Source organism: Porites lutea, chromosome 1, assembly GCF_958299795.1.
Source record: "Porites lutea chromosome 1, jaPorLute2.1, whole genome shotgun sequence".
NCBI classification, from domain to species: domain Eukaryota; kingdom Metazoa; phylum Cnidaria; class Anthozoa; order Scleractinia; family Poritidae; genus Porites; species Porites lutea.
In genome coordinates, this window is record NC_133201.1 from 59,614,172 (window position 1) to 59,633,277 (window position 19,106).

A 19,106-nucleotide genomic window follows, 5' to 3' on the forward strand; every position below is an offset into this window, starting at 1 on the left:
CTGAAATTGTTGTTATTTACCTTTATATTATTGATATAACTTGAATTATTTTCAGCAGTTAGAGGTATTTCATTAGCAAGTCTGGGCCCAATTGTTGAAAAATGGTCATTAAAAGCATCAGAAAGCTCACTAGAATTAGAGATAATGGTATCATTCAATTTCAGTTCCTTCACCGTTGTATTATTCACACGACGGGATGTAAGCTCATTAAAGGTTTGCCACGTTTTTCGAGGATTACCCTTAGATTGAATAAATGCATTAGAATAATAAGATGCTTTAGAAATTTTGATGTCATTGTTTATTATATTTCGCAACTTTTTGTACCTTTTCCAATCGTGTGGATCATTCGATGTAATTGCTTTTCTTTTGGCAGCATCACGATCACGCATGCCTTTCTTTAATTCTGAATTGATCCAGGGTGCTTTATTTGTTCTAGTACGTCTAGTTCGGAGTGGCGCATGAATATTAACAATATCCAAAAACTTCGTTTTCCAGTTAGTCCACAAAACATTTGGATCTTCAGAAACATTACAGGACCAGTCTTGCTGGGCGATATCGTTCCGAAAACTCTCTCTATTAAAATTTTGGAAATTTCTATAAGAAATGGTTGAGTGCCCTTTTGAAGGAAAAGTGAGAGATAATTTCCTATAAACGTAAATAAGGCTATGATCGCTGATACCAATATGAGAGACTCCGGAACAGACTACCCTGTCAGTATAGTTTGTATAAATTAAATCAATTAATGTTGAAGAGGATTCCGTTATGCGAGTAGGTTCAGTTATAAGCTGTTGAAGCCCAAATAAATCAGAAATTTCACATAAGCGTCGAGTATTTAAATCATATTGTGCAGAGGCCAGGTTACAGTTTAAATCACCTAGCAGATAATATTCTAGGCCGAGGGAATCTAATTTCTCAAGAAATGATTCGTAAGGTAAAAATAAATCAATTGAGGAGCAAGGAGGTCTGTACCAAGTGGCTATCAGAAATGGCCTGGAGTTTGGTTTCCGAATCTCTATACATAAATTTTCAAGACTGGGTGCATTCAAATCAGAGCGAACTCCAAAATTAATCGAGGTTTTTATATAAAAACCTACTCCTCCTCCTTGTCTGTTTCTATCACGACGAATAAATTCATAGCCTGGTATTTGGACCTCACAACTATTGATAGAGTCATCAAGTTTAGTTTCATTAATTGAGAGAATATCAATGGAGCGATCGGCAAGGAGAATTCTTAGTTCATCAATATGCTTTGTAAGACTATTAATGTTTAAACCTGCAATTTTAAAACCACGACCAGAAGGAAGAAAATCAGAGAGAATTGTACTTTCAAATGAATCAACGTTTTGATTAGGAATACCTGATGATACGTCACTCGGTTGAGAAGCTAGCGTGGGCGTCTCCTGTTGCGAGCTGGAGAGGGAAGGTTTCCCAGTTCCATCAGAAGCTTTACCAGTTGTTGGATAGCTGAGGACTGAAAACCCTTAAGAGACTGATTATACTTGCCAGAACCAGATCTTAAAAACTTAATAAATTGCACGGCCAGCAATGACGAACCTTTGGCATTCAGATGAAGTCTACTACCATTTAATGCTGAGGCGTCAATAACCGAATTATCAATATAAGTAAAGTTATTATCTACTGCTGTGAGCTTGACCCTCTCATTAACTTCAATGCGTTTAGCATCGACGTTGATATCTTCTCTGTAGACTATACCCGAGAGACCAATGCTTGAGTTAGGAAACTTGCTCTTCACCTTCAATACAAGGCTCTTGATATCGGCGACACATGAATCGGCAGACTCCGACGGAAGATTGTTGGTGCCAGTATGGATGATGACGTGAGAAGGATCCGCGGATGCAACAGCGATGTTGTCAACAGCTTCAGCTATTTCAGCAGTGGTTTTCCCGGGATATGAGAATTTATGTACATGTCTTTGCGAAAGCTTTTTTGGATCAATGTGTTTTATCATTGAGTCACCAATAAGCACTATGGGTCTTGTCTTTCCGACTTCACCGCTTTTGGAGTTATTTGCACTAACTCGAGAGGTATTTGCGTGCGCTCCAGACTGATGCAGTGGCATCTCAGAGGATACTTGACTCGAAGGAGAAGAGACAAGTAAGGCCTGATAGCGGTTATGACTAGTTGGAATTGAATCAAATGCCCGGCTCGCTTCAGATGAATCAACATGTGAATGTTGCTGTTGCTGTTGTTGGCGACTTTCTTCGTTATTTGCAGTATAGTTGTCCTCATTTCTCACTTGGAATTGTACCTCACTTCTAAGGGGCTCAAATCTGTTCTGAGTTACTATATTGCAGGCCGCCAACGGCCGTTGGATATGTTTATCATTCACACTTTTCCCAAGTGTGCCCACTTGGGACCAACAATCACATATCTTTTGTTGGCGGCATTCGCCCTCGCTTCTTTCTTGCATAATGATCTTCATTGCCAGCTTAAGAGAATCATTTTCTTGTTGCAAGGACAAAACTTGGCTCTCATAGGAAAAACACTTTTCCTCCAACACCTCAATTTCATTATCTTTTTTAGATAATGTCGATAACACCTTCTCATACCTCTCTTTGTAATCGAGGAGCTCGGCGCTAAAAGCGGTTTCTTGTAATTTGCATTTCGTCGACAGAAGGCTTGTATTTGCTTCAACCTTTTTCTGAAGAATTAGTAAATCCAGTTTTAAGCCCTCAATATCAGCACTGATAACCGAGTTCGATCGCTCTTGAATACTGTTCTCAAGTTCGGCGTCGGCGGCCGAAGCTAGTCGATTACTGCAGATGCCATTGGCTTCTTGCGAAGGCGGAATTTCTTGCTCGGTTGTTGAAACATACGAGACAGGCGTATCAGCTTCTGTTCCCTGTTTATTTTGAATAAACTTGACCAACTTGTCCTTTAAGGAGGGACCATCTCGACCTTGGAAACAAAGGGTTAGCTGTTTCTTATTATACCAGTTGATGACAAGATTATTGTTAGAACTTTTGAATTGCTTTACGTTTCCTCCGGGCGACGACCACTTTCCTTGTAGTTTCAAGCCATTTTCCACAAAATTCTTTAACGATTCAAGGTTATTCGTCCACGTTAATCGTTCCCCGTTTAGCTTAAGGGATTGTAATTCGCACCATTTAAGGTTAAGCTGGTAAGACTCGGTATCTTTCGTCAAAACGGGACCAGAAGGTTCACGTCCGTCCGCCATGGCTCACGTCGTCGAGATTCAATATTAGAGATTCAAGTAGAAGGCGCAAGAAAGAACGTACGGGCGCGTGTCTCCCTGTCGCGAGCCCGTTCTTTCTTGCGCCCACTACTTCCCAGCGCCTGCTACACAGGCTACATATTCAGTGACACAAGCTTACCGGCGCCAGGAATCCGTCACGTGAAGCCAGTCCAAAAAGCGGGGCCTGATACACCTTGCTAAACCGATCTCGGATATTCACCAGCTGCTTTGGAAGGGCCCTTGTTCCATCGACTAAATCTTGAAAACACCCCACTTTTTTCCACTCATTCATATCATCACACTTGATGAAATCGTTGGCTAAAAGCAATGAGAAGAGGAATTGTTTCCTTTATCAGCACTCGAGTTTAGAGGTACCTACTATATTAGATACGCGCATGCGCAAAAGCTAAGAAAACGAAGAAGCTCTGCGCGTGTCCCACATCCAGAGTGAATTTGGCAAAGGTTTTTCCAATCGGCTAGAAACCCGTATCTTAGTAACACCATTCTAACAACCGTGTTATTTTCAGTCAAAAAAGCAAAGCTTGTGACCCGCAAATTATATATTGCTTGTATCTGTATGCTCTAATTTGAATGAAGTCAGCTAATGTGGAATCTGCCGACGGCATACTTGTTATAATCGGGAGCGACGAGCCTTCTGTGGCCTCTTTTGAGATTATGAGTCTGAGTCTCTCATGCGATTACTCTACTTGACGTACATCCCGGCTGGAAGCTTACTCGTACTTGAAGAGCTTTTGAATCAGTTTCCCTACTTCCAAAGTAGTTTTATTAAATCAAAGGTAAGTTTCGTATGTCTTTAAAATAATTATTGCAGAAACCGGCGGTAATAATATAAACAAGATAGCGTAACCATAATGATATTAATCTCACTTCACATGTCAGAGGAATTGCGTCAGGGCCGGGTCTCTGCAACTGCTTCTAATTACCTCCAAGTTTCTCTTTTTCATCTTTCATTTACTCATTATTTTTTCCTATAGTTTTTCCGAATTAAAAGGTTTTCAGGAATAAATTTGCGCGTTACAAACTACAATATGTATATTGGTACCGATTTCCGAGTTTCCAATCGATGTTTTCAGATCTAAACTTTTGTGACATATAACGTACAATAATAAGAGCGTATGTTATGTTATCAATTTAATTTCTGAAGTTGTTAAGTGCATGTAAAGTAGGCTGTAATGAAAGATTTACCTGCCGAGATACCACTCGTTCCAGCACACAGCGTTACAAATAAGTAAAACACGATCATTTTCAGACCTGAAAAGGAGATGAATCATTAAAAATAGTGCCAGCAAATCATTTCACTTTAAAGCTTATGGTTTACTCAGTCTAAATATGTCCCTTGCATGTCAGAATCATCTTCGTTACCTGCTCCTTTTTCAGGAGACCAACTTACATTTTCAGGGTACCAAAAATAACGGTCTCCTCCTCGCGCTCCAGATCAGCTCGTTCAGAAGACACAAGACTGCCGGACTTTTGTGTCGTTAGTCAAAGGCAGGCAAATTGGTCCCCACTCTCCAGACTATTTTCAAATCATGAATTAAGCCAAAAAATACTTTCTTAGTCCCTCTCAGGCAAATTTGTTTTGGTATTGGGGTATTAAGATTTTATAAGGACAGAAAATTATATTTAATAAACGTTTTTCAGAAACATTGATTTATAAATGCTTTAGTAAATGCAATTATACCGAAAATCCTCTGTTAAGCCCCCCCACCCCGGGGGGGCTTCTTTATTTCACACAAATCTGAGGTGGGGGGGGAGGGCGCTTAATAGAGACGGAGGCTTATTTAAGAGGCGGGCTTATTTAATTTAGCAAAGACTATGGTATCAGTTATCCCAGGAGCCCATACAAAGTGGAAAAGCTCAAGTACAAGAAGGTTGGAGGTCACGCAGCCGAGGAGACAAAACTAATCCGAACTTCCAGGGTGAATAAGCCATAGATCCCGGATCAGTCCATACGAAGTTTTACAGTCGTGATTGATGATTGATACAGTCTATCATTTATGAGTGAAGAATAATAAGGGGGAGGGGCGGGAGGGCTTAAAAGAGAGGGGGAGCTTATTAACTTTCTTCCCCTGTAAAAGTGGGGGGGGGGGGGGGGCTTAATAGAGGATTTACGGTATGTTCGTTTAAGATAACTCGCCACTTATTTTATATGATTTTGTTTTTTCTATTAAGGATTAGGTTGGACAGCAAAACTGATTTATCGGGCAAATGTAATAAAATTCTCTTGTACTTAAACAACAAAATATCTCTGTAAGTAAACTCAGACGAAATTAAAAATCTAGTTTCTCTCGTCTCTTTATCGGTTGATTGATCTCAGTCTCTTATTAAAAGGGAATAAGTTGATTCGCCCTAAGTTTCTGTTCCTGTTCTTATTTCTATTAAAATTGTTTGTTTGTTTCTTTTTTCTTATCAAACCATTACCTTCGTTGTCGCAATTTTATTGAGCTAAACTTCTTCGGGTTTTTTTTAATTCATACTTCTTCAATACTCGTTTTTTTTCCTCGGAGCATTGTTATTAGCGTAGTTGGTACCCTCCGAAAGAAATTATAGGAAATTCTGCAACAACATAATCAGTCTTAATTCTTCCCCAAGTACAGATTTCAATCAAGCAGGTTCATAATGTTTGAAAAGTAGCAGCTAACTTAAATGTTGCACCAACAAGCTGTTGTCGTACAAGTATATCTCTCTAGCAAATTACCCAGTGAAGAAAAAAAAGAAGCAATCGAAATAGCCGTTACAGAAATGGATAAGTCATTCAAGCTGACTAGGATTGAAGGGACTTAGCACTTGGATTAATTTATCGTTTTGTTACTTAGCCTGGATCTGGGTCAGCCTTAACAGAAAATGGACTATACTCTTCTAAGTAATATTACAAGCCCTTCTGACTAATACACAAATCGGACAGCTTACTACACCTTTGAGATCAGTATCCAGTCCAATGCAAGTCTTTAAGCTACCAACTCTTCAGTGAGTAGAATGATTATTTTCGGCTCTTTAGAGAACTTTTATAATAAGATGATTAATTTACAACACTTTCGTTGTCAAAAAATGATTTATTTTTGTCACCTTACTATCTTATATGGCGACTTGGTATGATCACAAAATTGAAAAAGAATTAAACCTTAAAATTCAAATCAAATCAATAAGGCGCTTAAAGGTAAAGAATTATAAACAACTGATTTGCCCAGACTGTCTCCCAAAGAAAATAATTCCATTAAATCAATATGCTTCCATCATCATCAAATTATTCGCGTGCTTTTTTAATAAAAAAAGCCACTTGCCGCTATCACTTTGCTTATAATACACACAAAGAATTGTAAGTATTACAGTCGCCCCCTAGAAAGCGAAAACAATGCAATTTCTGCAATTTTTTTTTTGAGGGTGGGAGACAATGTGAAAGTGGCAAATAATGACCATCTGTTCAGCTTCTTTTAAAATTACTAACAAAACTAGCAACAATAACTTTTAATAATAATATATAATTAGCGAATTTGTTGGAGACTCTTTAATTTTAAATTCTTGGTTATTAAAAAGAATTAAAGTCATTTTCTCTGTGAAAGTAAAGTTCACGTAGGAAAAAATCTAATCTTAAGAGTTTGAATAATTATAATTTCTTCTATTGCTGACGAGCACATAAATAAACGTTATGTTAGGGATAAGATTGGTGAGATCAGTAACGTGCTACTTTCTGAGTTCTCAAAACCTTCACTATTAAAATAATGAGGCCAATGCAGAACTTAAACTGAATTTATTTCCTCATCAAAAAACTTTTCACTTTCCCTCATTTTAAAACAAAGGCTTGAGGCATCTCGGAGACTATTTAACTCATTACATGAGGCATATGAATTTGGGCCATGAATTTCCACGGTATTTTTAACTGAAAACGTCTTAGATATACAGAATCTCAAACGTCAGTGAAGTATCATTAGCTTTGTGTAATTGCGTGCTCTCGCACGCATCCTTAGGCAGACTAAAAAAAAGTCAAAACTTTATTAAGCGCTTTGGCACTCTATGGGAAAGTAAAACTAAATAGATAAATAACTCAGTGGTACTTAGAAAAAGATCAGCGCTCTTCTTTTAAAATTGTTTGAGAGGTTATTTTAATGTTCCACTCAAATTTGTGCCAGTTCCCACCATTTGAATTTTGATCAAATGCAATTTTCGTGAAACAGCTCCTTTAGGGAAATAAGTTCTGGGACTTTGCCAAGGTTAAAGGTTTTCTTAATACAATAGTTCATACTTGCCTAACCCTTCCGTGCTTTTTATTTCCATGACTTGTTTCTTACTGTATTGACGGCTTACTCGCAGATTTTAAATTACACTGCTGCCGCTGCAAAGGTTAAACAGCTCGTGGACCTATCTGTAAACGAAATTTTCTCTGAGTTAGTGTAAGGCTGATAGATCAAGGGTATTTATTTTTTGCCCAATTTATTTAGTTAGACAAGATTTATCTCTTACTAGGGGCTTTCGGCTTTCTTGCGTTAAACTGAAAAGAAATCAAGCCAAACTCAATGTTAGCAAAACGTTCAGTTTTCTGTATATGCACTTTGTTTTTTTTTTTCCACGAGGAAAAGTCCACATTTGCTTTTTTTCGGTTGTTACTCTTCTTGTTCAAATCTTCCGTCCATCCAAAATCATGAAACCCTGATCTGTATCTGCAAAAAATCTTAAAGCAAAGATTATAAAGTAACTGAGCTGGAGTTGATAGAGAAAGATTGGCCGTTGTAAATAATAATAATAACAATAATAATAATGATAATAAATTTAAGAGCTGTGATTTCCAACAATAGCCCTTCTTCGCGAAGAATGAAAGGATGGTAGGTTGGTTTGAATATTATCGAATCAGAAAGGTACGCTGTTGGTGTATGAGATAAGAATATTCAAAACTGGAGAGTAAATTCGCGAGCCATGCATAATTTCAAAGTACGATTACAATCAAAACTAAGATTAAAACACGAAAACATCCATGTGGACGAAATCCAAACTAACTTTGACCTACTCATCGAAAAAATAAAACTAAACTTAAAAGTTAACACAAACTCATAAAACAATCTTCACAAAACATAAAAAAGGGATAAAACAAGTATCAGGGGCGGATCTAGGGGGAGGGTGCAGGGGGTGCGCACCCTCCCCTGAGATGACCTGCGGTTTTCTAATACAATTGGTATTCTGCAAAAAAGAAAAAAAACTATGTGGTTTATTGGTGTTGAAGTAGAGCAAGAGACGAGTGCACCCCCTCCTAAAAAAAATCCTGGATCCGCCCCTGAGTATGAAACAGTTGAATAAAGAAGTTCGGCTTCAATTTGGAAAGTAAAAATGATAGAAGATAGAATTCTTAGAAATAGGTAAGATAAAAACAAAAAGACGCATAAAAATGACTCCTTAAGGCAAGTTACAGCTTTATAATCTTTACTGTTTAGAAAGCAATTCCAGTTCCCTCGGCATTAAATAGGCTGGACTGCATCTTAGGTTAAATAGCAGAAGCATATATGCTTCTGTAAATACCCATACTACCCTACTCTATGGAGATTGCTACACCAATAACAAGTTTCTTAAGAAAACTTCAGACAAAATAACCTCGTAATAAGGCACGTTACGTGGATACATTCTGTTACCTACTGGTTAAAGCAGTTATGTTACTTGTCAATTCATGCAGATCGATACCGTCGCGTGAGCGTCATTTGAAATCACACCTTGTGATGTGTTATTTTTATTTATAGCTGGTATTAATAGATTTTTATAGCAACGTAAATAGTAATGAGATTAAGCGAATTCTAAACAGATAGCAAAGAGTCTAGTGATCCGAAAATTATAGGAATCAAAACTTACCTTTTCGAAAATTTCAGCCAAAAAAAAACGCTTCCGAAAATTCTAGGTGACCTTTTTAGGGTAAAAATCCGTTGAAAATGGGCAATGATCCCTTTTTTCATATGTTCGAAAATCCTGGGAGAGGCAGGCAAGCAGGAAATTTTACAAAGAATGTTTCGAAAATTCTATATCTCAAATCGTCTTCCGAACAGATATTTTCCGAAAATGGATGTTGGGTGCCCCTGATCATAGAATTAAATCCATTCAAGAACCAGTGCCGTTGATGACGGCAGATTTGTGGCAATCAACCCTCAAAAGATAGCCAATGACATCTACTTTTACTTTTGGTGAATCGAGAAAGCAACACTTTCTTCCTCCCGAGATCTTACATGGCTAATCAGCTTAGCGGTGTGAAACGGCTTGTCTCCGATTATGTTCAGAAGTGAACATTTGCATTTCTTCGTTTTTTCCTGAATAATTATTACTCATTGATTGTTTGGAGATTAATCGATTTTTTTGACACCGATTAGCGATTTGATGGTCTTCCGAACTCCCTTATTCTTATTCTTGGAGGTCGTTTTGGGCCTTAAACTCTTCTCCGTAGAAAAAATGCTTGAAAAGACCTGAACGCACCTGAATCAAAGTAGTCTTATTGGTCACATAAAAAGGGCGATTTTTTTACTGTTAAACATTTCCGTTGGACTAAACTAACCTTCATCTAGAGTAGTATAGGCCACACCAAACGTTCCGTTTTAAAAAGAGAATATCAGTAGTGTGAAGTAAAATATATAAACGCCAATGACGTCATAGCCTTTTATCCATTTTCAGGTGGTTTAACCGGTTAAGGTTGATGATTGTCTTAATTGGTTGACTATCACTAAGAAAAGTATTCATCGGCATTAATTATTTGATTCATGATGTCGAAGGAATAAGCGCTAACTTGCCTGGGAGTCAAAATTACCCCTCCGTGGCATAGTTTTCTGCCTTTTTCGTTATCCATTACAGAAAAATTAAAATGTCCTAGCTGTGGTTTACTGATTCTTGGCGCGCAAATCGTGTATATCAATGAGGACGATAGCAAAATAGCTTGTTCTAGCACTAAATACAATTTCTACTCGCCCCACCACACCCCCTGCTCCACAATTCAGTTATTTCCCTTTTACTCGTTTTTTTTTTCATTTTTACTTCAGCACCATCATCACATTTCTATTGTTTTGCATCCTCCTCCTCATTTAAATTGTTTCCCTCCCTCTCCTCCTCCTCACCCTCATTTCTATAAATAGCATTAGATTGGGTTTAACTCTTTTTACTCGTTTTCACAGATATTCAGCCTTAACAGCCACAGGATTATGTTACTTCAAGTGCCCTTGTTCATTACACATCGTAAGTATCTGATAGTTGTTGTTAATTTGATCATTAAAGAAAACTTAGTCGACACAACATTCTGACAATTCATTTGCAAAGAAATATACCGTAAGTGGGTAGAGAGGAGTTAAGTGGGTGTAATTATGTTCTGGGAATGGAGGTTCTTTCGTATTTTGGATAAAAACCGTATTTACCTTCCTCAAAAGAAGGCCGCCTACAAATAGACACTAATAAAGAGGCTCGATCATTACATTCTCTTGGTTTGATTACAGATGATCGGCTCTTAAGAGCGCCTGTCCGTAAAAATCAAACATATCGCGGCAAGGGTGGAAAATTCGATTTCTTTCATATTTTAATGTTAGATAGGCTAGGGTTTAACTAAAATCACTGTATGGTTTTTTCGGTGAAATATCCTTTTATTTCAGAGATAAATGCAAATAAGCAAAATCCGTTAAAATCGTCATTTGAGGCACTCAATTATTACATGGGTTTGAAAGCCTCGCGTGCAAAAACCGATAACTCTCCAGTAGTAAGGGGGGCGGGTTCATCCAGTAGGGGGGCTTCATGTAAGCGTCACGAAATGTCCTCGATAAAAAATGTGTGGGGAGGGGTGGGTTAGGGTTAGGATACTTACCTGAAGAGGGAGGGGTTAGGGTTAGGGCTAGAGCCTCTTGTACCCCGAGTAGGTTAGGGTTAGGGTGGGGTTTATATTTGTGGAGGAGGGTTGTGTCTTGGCCTTGTGGTACGGGCCAAAAATTCGTGAGGGCGCATGCGCGTGGTGAAAAAGTGAGGGTTTAGGGTTAGGGTTATATTGGGGGATGAGGGTTGTGCCTTGTGGTAAGACCCAATTCATGAGGGCGCATGCGCGTGGTGGAAAGTTAGGGTTAGGGTTAGGATTAAGGGTGCTAGGGTTCGGGGGTTCCTTGTGGTAAGGTGAAGCTAGAAGGAGGGCGCATGCGCGTTGGGTGTGAGGGTACCTTACTTGATTAGGTTAGGGTTAAGTTTATATAAGAGGATGAGGGTTCGGGCTTGGCCTTGTGGTACGGGGAGGAATTGGAAAGGGCGCATGCGCCTTGTGGAAGGTTTAGGGCTAGGGTTAGGGTTAGGGTGAAGGGTTAAGGGCTAGGATTAGGGTTAGCCTTGTGGTAAGGCCAAATCAAGAGGGCGCATGCGCGTTGTGGAAGAAGAAGAAGAAAAAATGGTGGATTCCCAGTCCCCGCAGCTTGGAGGAGGAGGCTGCGTATTATCCGTTCTAAGGACGAGGCCACCCCTTTCACTGCTTGTTGCTGGGGCTTTTATTTTTTGGTGGAGACTAGGCTTCCCCGGGGCCTTTTAAAAAAAAAAGAGCCTCGATGGTTCGCACGAAGACGAAAAAGAAAGAGCAGGCAGCAAAAGAAGAAGAAGAAGAAGAAGAAGGAATAGTTCCCACCAAGGATCCACTCCGGAAGCCCGGGGTGGAGTCGAACCACCAACCTTTCGATTTGGAATCGAACGCGCTACCCCTTGCGCCACCGGGCTTGGCACATGCCATCAGTCGCCAAGTTAGCACCAAACAACAACCTTTTTTATTCCTATTTTTTTTAAATCAGTGTACGGTTTACATCTCAAGTCTAGAAGTACAAGATTGCTCAAAAGGTAATGGACCCGCATGTTCCCATCTCTCCGGGTTTCGAAGACTCACGCGTTGGAGGGCTTGCCCTATGAAACGATCGTTGACCTTATGACCACAGGTTTGACTAGGGTACGCTTGCAACGCTTTTCCGTTGGTGAGCAGATGTTTCCAATGCTCCTGCACCTATTGCTCGAGAAGAGGGACTGCATAGGTCTTCAAGGGGAGGCCGTCACTGTTCAAGAGTTCGCAATGTTGGCCGTGCGTCCAGAGGGCGAGCCGAGGGTGTCCTGGGGACCGGCGGGATCTTAGTTGACAAGGTACGCGGCGGGTTTAGCGGTGATGAGCTTGTTGGGTAAGGGATTCCTGGCAAACACGCCTTGAAAACCAGGCCCTAACACGGGATTGTGTCGCGCCAAATAGTCCAACTGCACGTTCTTCAGAGGCCCTTGCTCCATCTTTCTTTTCTTCTTTAGTTATCGCCAATAGGGAAGAGAGGCGATCCGTAGAGGACGTTCTCCGCAAGGGGTTTAACAGGGGTCGTAGAGTAGGCGGTATGCATCGTTTCAAAGAGCGAGTCGAGGGGGTACCAAGACGGATAGCTCAGAGATTCCTAACACGGCACGGATGAAGCACTGAAATGGGCGCCGTTTGTCAGACACTGAAGGGTTCGTCGGTGGCAGAGCCTTTATACTTTTGCCTAGGGGTGACGTCACACATCAAGGGGTTCTTGACCAAACGGAGCGTGAGTTGCGCTCATCGACGGGTTTCATCTTCGTCCCGTGGGGCACATTCTGGAATGGCTAGCAAAGAATGGTTACGCTATTCACAGTACTTGACTAGACAGATATTCTAATTGGTTTCTAAAAAAAGGAGTGTTCTAATAACGTATTGTGCAAGAGTATTGTTCCCAAAATGTAGTGGCATGCAAGAGTATTGTTGTATAGAAACAAAAGAGTCTTTATGCAATAGAATAAATACGTATTGCCTACGTGACGTTTAGGTTTGACTTGTCCGCTCGAATAGATTCTTCATGGTGTCTTGAGCTTGGCTGGGGAAGGCTTTGGATCCTATGATAGCGCTTCTGGGGGCCAGAATGGGAAATCGAGACGTCATGCGCGTCAATCTTGTCGAAGAAGGGGTCCATTCGTACCAGTGATGAAAATTCACATCGTAGACAAAAACATGTTTTTGTAAATCCACGGCTATTTGAACGGCCCAGCCTGTCCCGCCTTGCACTTGTTTTTGACTGGCACTCAAATACCCAAACGCAAAGATCGAGTCCGCCTCGTTCACCACAAAGTAGTAGCGCAGTAAAAGTTCGCAGGCGATAGGACTTTTAGGCACGGGGCGACCTAACGCATAAGCCGCGTGGCCGAGTGGTTCGCACGCGTTTTCCAAGTCTTCTCGGGGCAAGGGGGTGATGCGGGTGCTTCTCGGGTGATTCGGGCCAATCTTAATGGTGACAGGAATGCCATAGTCTAAGGCTAGCGTTTCGGCCGCTTGCTCGGCGCCTTGACTGCCTCCTGTCACAATCCGATAATCGTGGAGGCGGGGAATGTCCATCATCGCTTCGTCTGGATCCATTCCGTGAGGTGACTGAGGCCGATTGCAAGAGAAAGAGGTCTTACGTAGAAAAAAGAAAGACCCAATCAGAAGGTGAGAGGTCCCAATAGGGTGGAGTCAGGTGACCTGTGTCGTCACTCGGGGGGGCTCTATAAGAAGAGAGAGGCTTTTCGCTGGGACTCATTAGGCGATGATGGGAGAAGACGGCGCCGGCCCGGTGGTCGCTAAGAAAGAGGGGCACATGCCTCTGTACCCCTATGAATACAAACGCAAGAAAGGCGGGAAAAAAAAGCCAGACCCTCCTAGCAAAAAAGTCAAAGACGATGGAACCACGGTCTCTTCGTGTGTGGAACAAGTGCCGCCTTTTTGTTGTCCTGTGCATCCTTTGTTGACGTTGCGCCAAACGAGCGGAGAGTGGATTTACCTGTATTGTCCCGAAGAAAGTTGTGCGTTTTCCTATCCTCTCGAGAAGTTTCAACTCATCGAACGGTTGTTTCTAGAACAAGTCCACTGTGAGGTCCGAACCTATTGGGAAAGTATGCGCTGTTTCTGCCAGAAACGAGTCCGACTCCGATTGAGTCAAACCACCAAGAATCCCCATCGCCTGTTCTTAAGCTGCCGCAAGAAAGACTGTGAGTTTTTCCATTGGTTGGATAGTCCGTTGTCTTTGAAGATTATGAACCACTTACTAGGTATTATTCCTGTGAAGCAAGAACCCGACGAAGAAACCCTGGCTGCCTGGCCCACGACGTTGACGCTCGATCATCTGGGGATGGATCCCGCCTTCCAGCATTTAACCGGAGTGGGATTGTTTTAGAAGAAAAATCAATAAAACGGCGACGCACTTTGCGCCTGAATCAGACGGGGGCGGGCTTTTGGCGAGAATTCTATCAAGAGGGGGGCGCTTCCTCGGTCTGCAAGGTATGAGTGACCCCGAGAATCCCACCACCATCAAGCGCCTGGTGCAAGAGATTGTGCAGTTGACTCGAAAAATAGTGGACTTGACGGCTGAAAGAGAGACTCTTGAGCAAGAACGCAATCAGTATCAGCGAGAACGTCATCACTATCAGCACCGCTTCCTAGAGGAGCGACAGAAGCGGCTTCACGTAGAACGCCAACTGTTCGAAAAGCAAGACCCCAACTACCTTGAAGGAGCCATGGATGGTTCCCCGGCAAGCCATGCACAAGCAACGATGGACCGAGCATCCCAAACGGACTCAAATAGGAGGAGGACCGAGAAACGCGAGAGCAAGCAGCCCCCTATTTTATCAGGCCCGGAGAGAGAAAGAAACCAGGGGCGAGTCGCCTGAGGGAGCAGCCAGGGAGTATTTTAACGCAATAAAAGAAAAACGCACTTACACGGGTGTCGTGTTGTTGTTCTTGCAGCGCGGGTGCCATGAGTAAGAAGAAGCGCGGAGTGAGTTGGGCGGAGGCCTATGAAACGCCCTCGCGCCAGGGGAGTTTGGGAGGAGTAGAGCGCTTTGCGCGAGCGCAGAGCGTGTCGATTGGCCGTGCCCGGCAAGCGTTGCAACCTTTGTTGAGTTACACGTTGCATAAACCTCGACGTCGCCGATTCCCCACCCTACCCGTGGTGGTGCTTGGCATGGACGACCAATGGGTGGCCGACCTGGTGGAAATGCAAGCCCTGAAAAAGTGGAATCGCGGGGTGCGGTACCTGTTGACGGTGGTGGACGTGTTGTCGAAATACGCTTGGGTGGAACCTCTGAAGGACAAGACCGGCAAAGCAGTGGCGGCGGCGTTCGAGCGCATCCTGAAGCGGGCTAAGGGACGACAGCCTCTGCGATTGCAGACGGACGCCGGGAAAGAGTTCTACAACCGCGTGTTTCAGAGTGTGATGACGCGACACAACATTCATCATTTCTCGACCCGCGGGGATACCAAGGCGTCGGTGGTGGAACGATTCAATCGTACCTTGAAAGAACGCATGTACCGTTACTTTACCGCCCGCAACACCTACCGGTACGTGGATGCCTTACCCGCCTTGGTGCAAGGGTACAACGCCACCAAACATCGAAGCATTGGCATGGCCCCTCGCGACGTGACGCGGGCCGAGGAGCGCCAGGTGTGGCAACGTCTGTACGGCAAACGCTTGGCCCGTCACGTGCGTCCGCAATGGAAACCGGGCGATCGCGTCCGATTACAGAAACAGCACCGGCCGTTCGAGAAAGGGTATCTGCCCGGCTGGACCGAAGAGGTGTTCATCATCGACCGAGCCGTGCCGGGGCCCGTGGCCACCTATAAAATCAAGGAGTGGGACGGAGAGCCCATTGAAGGCACCTTCTATGAACAAGACGTGCAGAAAGTCGACGTGCCGGACGACGCGCTGTTTCGCGTGGAGAAAGTATTGCAGCGTCGACGCCAAGAGGTCAAGGTGCGTTGGAAAGGCTGGCCCAAAAAGTACGACAGTTGGATTCCCAAGCGTAGTTTGGCCTCGTTATGAGTCGTCGAGTGGCTTTGATGCCCGCCCCGTTGGCGGGGCCGTCGGCGGCGCCGTTGGGTCGTATGCAGAGTGCCCCGCTACCCAGCCAAAAGACTTGGATGGATATGATGGAACGTTTGGAAGCCAAGTACGGACCCAAGAAGGGGAAGAGGAAGGTCAAGAAGGTCCGTAAGAAGAAGAAGCGCCCTGCCAAGAAGAAGCGTCCCTCCAAGAAGGCCCAGCGCGCGTTCCGGGCCAAGTTGCGAGGCATGGTCAAGCGCGGCAAGAGCGTCACGTTGGACACGACGCTACGTCGGCTGGTGCAAGCGTTCCCCCAGGCCGATCACGCGTTGAAGGTCTGGCCCAAACGGTCCAGTTTGCATAGTACCGTGGGTCGGGTGCCCGGGTCCAAGCGTAAATTGAATACGTTCCTATAAAAACGGGTCAGTCTCGACCCGCGAGGAAAGAGAGAGAGATGGAACCGTCGAGTCGTTCGTTGTACGTCACGTTGCTGAGTAACACCAGCAAACCGGAATTTCCCCGCAATACGCCGGCCTCGTTTAAGGTGCGTCTGCCGTACCCGTTGCGCGTCAAGAACTGGCAAGTGGGCGTGGCCGGCGTCTACTTACCCGGGCCACCGAATGTGGTCTCGCATGCGGTGACGTCGCATCCCGTGACGTCGCATCCGACCGCCCCTCTGACGGAACATCGACAATCGAATTTGTACAAGGGATCGACCAACCAACGATTGGTGCGCATGTATTCCCGAGCCAATAAGGGGGACGATGTGACCGGGATACAAGAGATCACCACGACCATGGAGGACGCCGACATGCCCGAAGCCACCACGGGGGTGACGTTTATGAAAAAAGTGGTCCGTTGGTTGGAACAAGATAGGCTGAAGAAACTCTTTACCGGGTATATCTTTGGTACCACCGAGGTGGATTTTACGCCTCGGTTCGAATGGAAGGACGAGGCGGGGGTGTCTACGTTGTGGATCCTGAATGATAAAATCAACATTGCCTTCAACAAACCGCGCCCTTACTTGGGGTTCAATCTGGTGTTGGCTGAAACGATGGGATGGATTAAGAAAAAGGAAGACCAATCGTACGAGCTGGGTCCCAATTTGTTGATGTACCCGCATCTGAAGCGACCCAAGGCCGCCAAGATCGGGGCCGACGGGGATAAGAACCAATTGTTCACGTTTACGGATTACGTGCACGTGCACCGAGGCATGGCGTATTTGTCCATGGTGATGGATTGGCAGTTTGTGAATTTGGACGAGGCCTATGCCCAGGCCACCACGCACGTGTACGTCCCTCCCAAGGTCCTGTGGAATCGTTTCCGATGGATCATGGACGACGAGAGCGTGTGGATCAAGGATGGGGGGATTAGTTCCTTGGGGTTTGTCAATCTGGAAGGCTCCCCGCATTATTGGAAGAAGAAGACCGTGGGCATGACGTTGACGAAAAGCGGCAACAAGTACGAACCCAAGTTTGGTTGGCTCATCGGCACCACCAAGTTGAGCAAGACCGGCACGTATAGAATCATCGTCGAGATCTACACGACCGACCAGGTCTTGTTTGACAAGACGAGCGTGACTGCCTGGTTTAGTTTCTACGTGCAGAACATCGACTCGGCCGTGACGACGCACGTGCACGAATACCTGGGCACCCACATGGTGTATTACCATCGCCTCGTACAAGATTTCCGGCTGACGCAGCAGTCGGACGATACGTCGCGGATGTACCTCAAGGTGACCATGGACGGCGTGCCCAGCACGTACCCGGCCACGTTGACGGATCAATGTTACGTGGTGGTCTACGGGTACAACATTGCGGCGCCATGGCAACCCATCAGTCAAGTCACCGACGTGTACGACGGTCATCCGGTCATTCGGCGAGGCACCACCACCACCTCCTCCAGTAGCACCACCCAAACGACCACCACGCCCACCCATCAGGGGAGTCAAGAGAAACAGAAGAAGACCACGGTGACGCCCGCGATGCACGGGGACCACCCCACGCGTTCGGTGCATCTGTACTGCAATGCGGTGGAGAGCAGTATTGTGGGGACGCAGATCACCAATTTCTTGCGAGACCTGCCCTATAAAGACGAGCCCATCCGCTGGGAACCGGAACACGTGCAGTATCACCGGGTGCGCGGAGACACGGTGGAAATTGTCGAAGTGGAAGTGGCCGAGACGAACGGCGAGTTGATGACCTTGAACCCGGCGGGAGAGACGCAAGTGACGTTGCATTTCCAGGCATGAATCGGATCGTGTTGGTCAGTGATCCCACGGAAGAGTTTCCCACCAATACCTCCAGTTCGTTCAAAGTGCGCCTGCCCGTGCCTTTGACATTGAAGGGGGAAGGATGGAAGGTGGGGCTGGCGGCCATCTCCACCCCCGACGCGGCCTTGGATTTGACGAGATTCGCGACGGCCGGCAACCCTCGCGTGCTCCTCGTGGGTTCCAAGTTGGTGAGGAATTTGGGGCCCAACGACACCCCGGTCCACTATCAAACCACCATCCAGATCAAGGAACTGACCGACGATCCCAGCGTGGTGGATGGGGTGAGTCTGATGAAAGCCCTCATAGGCAAAGCGCAGTTTAACGAGGTGAAAGAAGCCCAATCGAAGAGTAAACGGCTCTACGACAAGTTTCGGGTCACGTACGAATGGGACGGCGAGGACCTGCGCATGCTGGCCAAGGAGTTGGACGACATTGCCTTGACGACCGGCATGACGTTCGTGGAATGGCATGTGCACGTGAGCATGGCCAAGCTGATGGGGTGGCTGGTGCAAAACAAAGATAAGAGTTATGCCTTGGGCCCCAATCTCCGTTACGAACTCATTTACAAGACGCATTCGTCGCTCGGGAATTATTACCAAGACGTCAAGAACACGGAACTGAACAACCACGACCTTTGGAAAATAGAAAGCGACCACTTGCAGTTGAGTCAGTGTATCAATTGGCGCTTCGTCAACTTGAACGTGGCTTTCCGAGAGGCGGTGGGGAAACCCTTGAGCACCTTTCTGGTCTACTCGGACTTGGTGGACAGCAATATCGTCGGCAGTCA

General features: G+C 44.6%; 1 protein-coding gene, 1 non-coding gene and 1 pseudogene across 2 annotated transcripts in view; 1 reads left to right on the forward strand and 2 right to left on the reverse strand.

The window, feature by feature from the left end:
- The window catches only part of LOC140933159 (coadhesin-like), a 13,793-nt pseudogene extending 9,604 nt beyond the window's left edge, over window positions 1–4,189 (reverse strand).
- LOC140923688 (LYR motif-containing protein 2-like) overlaps window positions 1–19,106 on the forward strand; it is a 246,979-nt gene that overhangs the window by 106,512 nt on the left and 121,361 nt on the right. The gene's annotated exons all lie outside the window — the stretch shown is intronic.
- Window positions 11,857–11,929, reverse strand: Trnaw-cca (transfer RNA tryptophan (anticodon CCA)). Its single transcript has one exon. It is a non-coding gene; the product is annotated as a tRNA-Trp (tRNA).